Here is a 7,903-nt window from a genome sequence, read left to right as displayed (position 1 = left end):
AATCACACTAGGGAACAGGATAACTGCCTCCTTACACACTTATCTATAGGGCCCTACCAAATTCATGGTCCATTTTGGTCAATTTAATGCTCATAGGACATTAAAAACTGTAAATTTCAAATACTGAAATCTGAAATTTCATGGTGTTAGAATTGTAGGAATCCTGACCCGAAAAGGAGTTGTGGGGGGATTGCAAGGTTATTGTGGGGGGAGTGGGGTTGCAGTACTGCTACCCTTTCTTCTGCACTACTTCTGGCAGCAGCGCTGCCTTCGGAGCAGGGTAAACCAGCTCTGAAGGCAGAGCCGCTGCCAGCAGCAGCGCAGAAGTAAGGATGGCATGGTATGGTATTGCCACCCTTATTTCTGCACTGCTGCCTGCAGAGCTGGGCCCTCAATCAGCAGCTGCCACTCTCCTGCTGTGGCAGAATAATTTAATCCAAAAAGTGAATAATAATTGGGAATCATTTACGAATACCTTACTAGATGTCACGAAGGCCACAATTAAAGAAGGGAGCTGTGTCAGTTACCAAACAACCTTGTTTAAGGGGAAGTGAAGGCAGCTGTAAATATCTAACAAATGGAAGAAAGGTGAAGTTGATAGTATATGAATATAAATCAGAAGTTAGGCATTGTAGAAAATTGATAAGGAAAGCCAAGGGACACAAGGAGAAATCTGTGGCCAGCAGGCTTAAAGACAATAAGAAAGTTTAAAAATAAAAATAAAAAGAATTCTGACAATGGTATTGGTCCATTACTAGATGGAAATGGCAGAATTATCAAAATGCAGAAATGTTCAATAAATATGGGGTGGGGGGTGGAACTAGAAGATAACACTCTTTTCATTCCACTAGGATTTCTGGAAGGTGTTGCATAGAAGCTACTGAAGTTAGACATTTTTAAATCAGCAGGACTGGCTAATTTACATCAGAGTTTTAAAAGAACTGGCTGAAGAGCTCACTGGATGGTTAATGTGTATTTTCAATTAGTCTTGGAGCACTGGGAAAATTCTAGAAGACTGAAAGAAAACTAATGTGCCATTTTTTTAAAAGGTTAAACAGGATATCCAGGTAATTATAGGCCTGTTGGCCTGACATCAATCCCAGGCAAGATAATTTAGCAGCTGATATGGGACTTGATTAATAAAGAAATAAAGGAGGGTAATGTAATTAATGCAAATCAACATGGGTTTATGGAAAAGAGACGCTGTCAAACTAACTTGATTTTTTAAATTAAATTACAAGTTTGATTGTTAATCATGCTGATGTAGTACACTTAGACTTCAGTAAGGCATTTGACTTGGTACTGCATGACATTTTGATTACAAAAGCTAGAACAATATAAAATTAACATGGCACACATTAAATGGATTAAAAACTGATAGGTCTCAAAATGTAACTGTAAACAGGAAATATTCATCCAGCGGATGTGTTTCCATTGAGGTTCTGGGCCCTGTTTAACGTCTTTATCAATGATCTAGAAGACAACATAAAAACATCACTAATAAAGTTTGACACAAAAATTGGGGGGAATGGGAAATATTGAAAAGGACAGGTCACTGATTCAGCATGATCTAGATAGCTTGGTAACCTGGATGCAAGCAAATAATGTGTGTTTTAATACAGCTAACTGTAAGTGTATGCATCTGGGAACAAAGAATATAGGCCATACGGACAGGATGGGGAATTCTAACCTGGGAAGCAGTGACTGAAAAAGATTTGGGGGTTATGGTGGGTAATCAGCTGAACATGCGATCCCAGTGTGACCTTGTGGCCAAAAGAGCTAATGAGATCCTCGGATGTATAAAAACTTGAATTTTGAGTAGGAGCGGAACAGTATTTTACCCCTGTATTTGGTACTGGTGCTGGAATGCTGCGTCCAGTTTTGATGCCCACCATTTAACAAGGATATTGATGAATTCAAGAGGATTCAGAGAAGAGCCAAGAGCATCATTAAAGGATTAGAAAATGTGCCTAATAGGGAGACTCAGGGAGCTCAATCTATTTAGCTTAACAAAGAGAAGTTTAGGGGCAATTTGAATACAGTCTATAAGTAACTACCTGGGGAGCAAATACTTCATTCTAGCAGAGAAAGGTATAAAATGATCCAATGGCTAGAAATTAAAGCTAGACAAATTCAGACTAGAAATAAGGTGTCCATTTTTAACAATGAATAATTAACTATTAAAATAATTGCCAAGGGTTGTGATAGATACTCAGTCTCTGATAATTTGTAAATAAGATTGGATGTTTTCTAGAAGATCAGCTCTAGGAGTTATTTTGGGAAAGTTCTGTGGCCTGTGTTATACATGAAGTCAGACTAGATGACCACAGTGATCCCTTCTGCCCTTAAAATCTGAAAAGTTTCAGGACTAAGGTCCCCTTCTCCACCCACACACCCATCCCTCCCCTTTCCATTTAAACAAAGGCTTAGTCTATACTTCAAAATCAGATTTACCTAGCTACGTTGCTTAGGGATATGAAAAATTCTGCACCCTGAAAACCATAGTTAGGTCAACCTAACCCACCCTCACCTTACCCCCTCAGATGTGGTTAGCTCAACAGAAGAATTTGCCCAACGACCTAGAGAGGTGGATTACCTACATTGACGGAAAAAAACCCTTCTGTTTGTGTGGGAAGCATCTACCTAATGCTGTAGTAGCACAACTGCAGTGCCGTACCTGTGCTGGTGTAGACATGGCATAAGGCTCTGTTCACTCAATGCAGCAATATCACAGAGAGAGATAACAACTCTGGTCCCCTTTGTCCAAGTGGCTTAACACTTGGTAAGTTAAAACTATCCCCTTAAATTGCTCATAGACATGAACTGGAAGACAGTGTAGGACATGGAACACTAGTGAAATATTAGCTGTGCAAAAAATATTTCTTGGGAAAAGGACAGCTGCTTTAGTAGGTTTTGAATACATTTATAAAGATTATGAGAGCCTTGGAGAGAAAGAGAAAAACACACCTATTATTTTAATTTTGAAATGGCTAATAGAAAAGCTTGGCACAACCTTTAGGTAAGATTGTGGCTTGCCCTATACATTATAGGAGACAACCTCCATGCAAGTAGGCAGGCAAGGCCAGGGAATGGCAAAACCTTGACTTTGCCATCCCAGCACACCAGCTAACAGACCAGGGCTGGCACAAATGAGGATGTAATCTGGTCTGTACTGGTTACCGATTGCCTCCACATAGGTACGTGTACTCAGGGAAAATGCAAAGTGACAATCTAGGCCTTTATGCAATGTAGTTGTAGCTGTGTCAGTCCCAGCTATTAGAGAGACAAGGTGGGTGAGTTTCAGAGTAGCAGCCGTGTTAGTCTGTATTCACAAAAAAGAAAAGGAGTACGTGTGGCACCTTAGAGACTAACAAATTTATTTGAGCATAAGCTTTCGTGAGCTACAGCTCACTTCAGTGAGGTAATATCTTTTATTGGATCAATGTCTGTTAGTGAAAGAGACAAGCTTTCAAACTACATCGAGCTTGTTCTCAGGACAGGTATTCAGAGCGTCACTGCTAAATACAAAGTTGAACAGATAGTTTAGCATAAGTATTTTGCACATTTTCTAAGGGATCTTGTATGTAGTTGTGGCACTCTGAGTACCTTTCCTAGGCCTGAGAAAGAACTCGAAAGTTTCTCTCTCTCTCACCAACAGACGTTAGTCCAACAGAAGATATTACCTCACCCACCTTGTCAATCTAGGCCTTTGTTAATAGTCTGTATGTGTATCTGCAGAGAATCTCTGTGGGGAGCCTTACTGATTGGAGGCATAGGCAATTTTGTAATTACACATACAAGGTTGCTTGATAAAGCATACCACTGTGTAATCTGATGAGAACTGGAAGCTACACAGCTGTGTGAAAGTCATTTTAAACCACATGATTCACTAGAGACACAAGGGTTTCCATCAACAAAATGCACTGAAGAGCAGTAAAGCATGCATTGATTGTTCTTCATATCCTCTGAACAAGATCTTTACATTTTAAAAGTCATAAACTGATATTTGAGGGCTTGCAAATACTTGGAAGATCATCTGTTTCTAGTTACAGATCAGCTAAAGTTAATTGCTTCCAGTCATAGCCAATAAAAATGAGTCTGGCAACTTACAAGAAAAAGCCCTTTTTCTACCTGTCCCTGTTACTAACAATATCTAAGATTACTAAAACTGAAATATTACAGAAATATTTGTCTTTATTTTTTTTAATCATAGTTTCACCAGTTCCTGTTTGATTATGTGATTTTTCACAACAGGAGGAGAGCGAAAAAAACATTTCAAAAACTAGGAAAATGTGAATATTTATGTATCTTGAGAGACACCAGTTGCTTAATTTATTTTTTGTGTCCTGCTGTCATTTAAAAATACAGTCAATAGCAATAAACACAACAGCATCCAGCCCCATCTACATAAAATTAACAACAACAAAATAATTGTAGTACAAGGTCTCCTCCCACCCTCTGGTTCCTAGAGAAACTCTACTCCTCATCCCCTCAATCCTCCTAAATGCCTATTCAAAAAGAAAGGCTTTGCAGTAGCCATTTTTTGTAAAGCTGGATATGGTGCCAAAAGCTACTTTTAACCAACCCCTTCTCCTGCCACACACACACACTTTGAACTCCACAGCAACCCAGCCTTAAATCCTGGCGCAAGGTCCCTGGATTCTGTGGCACGTTAGGGAGAATCCTTCAACAGCATCGGATAAATTATAAATTAAGGATTTCATTCCATTAAATGCAAACAAGAATAATACAGTCATTAGTGTCCTGTTTATAGTTATATGAAATTCAGTACGCTTGCCCCAAATTTTCAGTTTTCAGCATGCTGCAGATTGTCATCTCCTGGGTTCCGCATTAATAATCCATTCACATGAGAGGGGAACTTTGCATTGTTTTTCACGGTCAGACATTGTGTGTCAATGACAGTCAGTTTAGGCTTTCAAGCTTTTCTTTGCACCCAGGAGGGTTAGGAACAATTATAGTTATGGGAAGCAGATTCTGGGCACAGTATTGCAGCAAAGAATGAATCATTCAGGTTGGCAGTGCCACTTTAAGATACCCATCCACTACTGTTCCACTTATCTGAAAGAAACTGCATCATTTGAGGGGCTTTTTGTTTTGGTTTTGAACCCAATTCTGGCTCAATGCTCCTTTAGATGACAATCCTGTTATCAATGAGAAGGGGAAGGCAATTGTCTCAGTTCCAGGTTAAACAGCACCTCTGTTGCTTATGCAGTCTCCTCAGGAGCACCTCTTTAGGTTTCTGGCCTCCAGCTGTCATCTCCCGTTGGGCAGGAAACCATGTTCCTCGCCTTCCAGACCAGAGTTTTAGGCATGCAGTCCCCCTGCATTGCTTATCCCAGCAGATCTCACTTTAGTTCTGCTATCTCCCAGTGGCTAAGACAACATTTACCAGTGTCACAGACCACCTTAGGCTCCCCTTACTGGCAGCTTTTCACCAGATTACAGTGAGGGAAATCCCTGCCTCTCCGGCCTACGTGTTTTACACTTCACTGGACCACAGCAGGCTGCAGCACAGTATCCTCCCTTCTCCTCTGTAGCACAGTTCCTGGGTACTGGTTCAGGTTGCTGCTCCTTTTATGGAAATGGAGACCAGCTGCCCTTAGGCCTCCAGATTCAGCTCTGACCCCCATAGCTTAAATACATCTTCTCCGAGAATTTCACCCAAAAGGTATGAGCCTTCTGTTGCCCTCATGGTAGGTATAGCATATAACATACAGGCACCTAACACATTATTCCTCTTTATTTAATCACATGAAAAATGCACAGATCCATACAAAAATAACCCGATACAGGTTTCCCTTCACTCCACCTCACCTTTGGGAACCCTTAAGGGACCAGGTGTGTTCAGGTAGGAAGGTTGTCCTGGTTCATCTAGCTCCTGCAGCAGCTTCCCTCATCATAAACTTGTGAAAAAATGACCCAAGCAAATAAATAAGAGCATCTTCTACCCTTTATAAACATCTAATTCTTTTGCCAGGTGACTCTTTGATCAGCGTCCACAGTTGATCCCAGACTCCTAACAGGTGACTCTATTGCTAAGTAACCACTCCCCCGACAAATCACTTCTCCTGGTTGGGAGCGAGTCTTTTATCTAGAGTAATCACATTTCAATGGCTGGACACTTAAGTCAATTAGCCCTTTGACACCCAGTTTAGAATTCCATCCAACATGGAGACAAGTGGACAACAGAGAAGGCAAAGTGCTGCACATTCAAAAGGCAGACTGAAGTCTGATTAAGGTACCTACAGAGAGTTTCATCATTTCACACACAATTCATAAATTGTAAAAATTAGATTCCCTAAATCATCACAACCAGTGACCAGCTTTCACAAAACACAATATGTTTATTTAGGACAGAAGCATTACAGAGAAAACTAATCAAAGCAATAAACCATCTAAACGCATGTTAATTTGCCAGGAGTCACCGCCTTCCATATAAATATTATGTGCACTGAATGAGGTAGGGATCCCGTGGGGAAAAAATAGTGTGTGATCATGTAATTAAGGACCATTTCATAATTCATATGTACAAGACCTCCATGGTTTTGAGGCTCTTGTTGTTTTCGGCCTCATCCAGAGCATTAGCAAGTGGACAGAAGAAACCTTCAAGCACATCAGATGCTATTTATTTTATAAATTAGACCATGCAGAGCCAGAAAGCAAATAATAGAATGTTTGTTGTCAGAATGACCGTTTTCACTTGGGATGTTAGTGCAGCTAGTGCTGCACCCAGAGCCTTTATCATCCTTTAGCAAAACCAGTGGTATAAGGATATTTTTACATTGCATGCAAAATTTGCACTTGTAAATATGCCTGGGGTGATGCTGCAGTTAGCTGCCAATTAAACTGACCGTTCATGAGCCCCAGTGCTGACCAACAGCACAGGAAATCTTTCAAATAGTCTGTGGCTCCCTTGAGTCAATCTGACGCTTCCCTGTGACCATCACACCCCAGTGTATTTCTGCCATCCCCACCTTTTATATCTAGATAGCATTCCGCAAGAAAAGGTTGTTTTTTCTTCATCTTCCAAAGGTTCCCTTCCCCCCGCCCCTTGAGGTATAGTCAGTCAGAAAAATCTGAATGGGAGTAACTGATACAAGATAAAGGCTCCTCTAGTGAAAGCTCACTGGTTTCTTCTGCTGTAATAAAATCACTTTCTCATTTTTTATTGTAGATGGAAATATTGTTTTCATATGTTAGAGGGGAAAGAAAAACAGGAAATGGCATAGCCAAGATTACTATTTATTTTTATGTTGAAGTTGCATCAAGGGGTCTTACATGCCCCAGGATACAATCTGGACTGTTGAACTGTTGTGCATCCTTAATTCTCCAATACAGGATGCCTTTTACAATGCTGTGCCAGCAGACAGCAGACCTCTACAGGCTCTGTTCACTCACAGCCACTAGCATACAAAGTCACACACCCAGCTGAGTTAACATGAATGCTCTCCCAGCCACCCATGAACTACACCTAGTGCAACACCTGCAAATTCTCCAGCCCAAGCCTTGCACCCCAGAAATGTGTGTCCTGTACTGTCTAGCACACTACTGCACCATAAAAGCTCACTAATTTGTTCATCATTCCATCAAAGGATAATGACTATGTGCCAGTTGTGTTGTCTGGAGTGAAATTTCGCAAACACCTCAATCAAACACACTGATTTAGATAAAATTAAAACAAGTTCATTAGCTAGAGAATGATAGGGTTTTTTTTAAGTGATGAAGGCATAAAATCAGAATTGATTTAGAAAGAAATAAAAGATAAATATGCAAGCTATTTCCTAAACTGTACCAAGCTAAATATGATTAGAAAGCAAAAATGTGTTTCTCACCCAAAAACTTTCAGCAATCCCAACTAACTGGAAAGCATTAGTGCAAGGAC

Source organism: Dermochelys coriacea, chromosome 2 (assembly GCF_009764565.3).
Source record: "Dermochelys coriacea isolate rDerCor1 chromosome 2, rDerCor1.pri.v4, whole genome shotgun sequence".
NCBI classification, from domain to species: Eukaryota; Metazoa; Chordata; order Testudines; family Dermochelyidae; genus Dermochelys; species Dermochelys coriacea.
The sequence above is the reverse complement of the archived record's forward strand: the minus strand, read 5'-3'. Positions refer to the sequence as shown.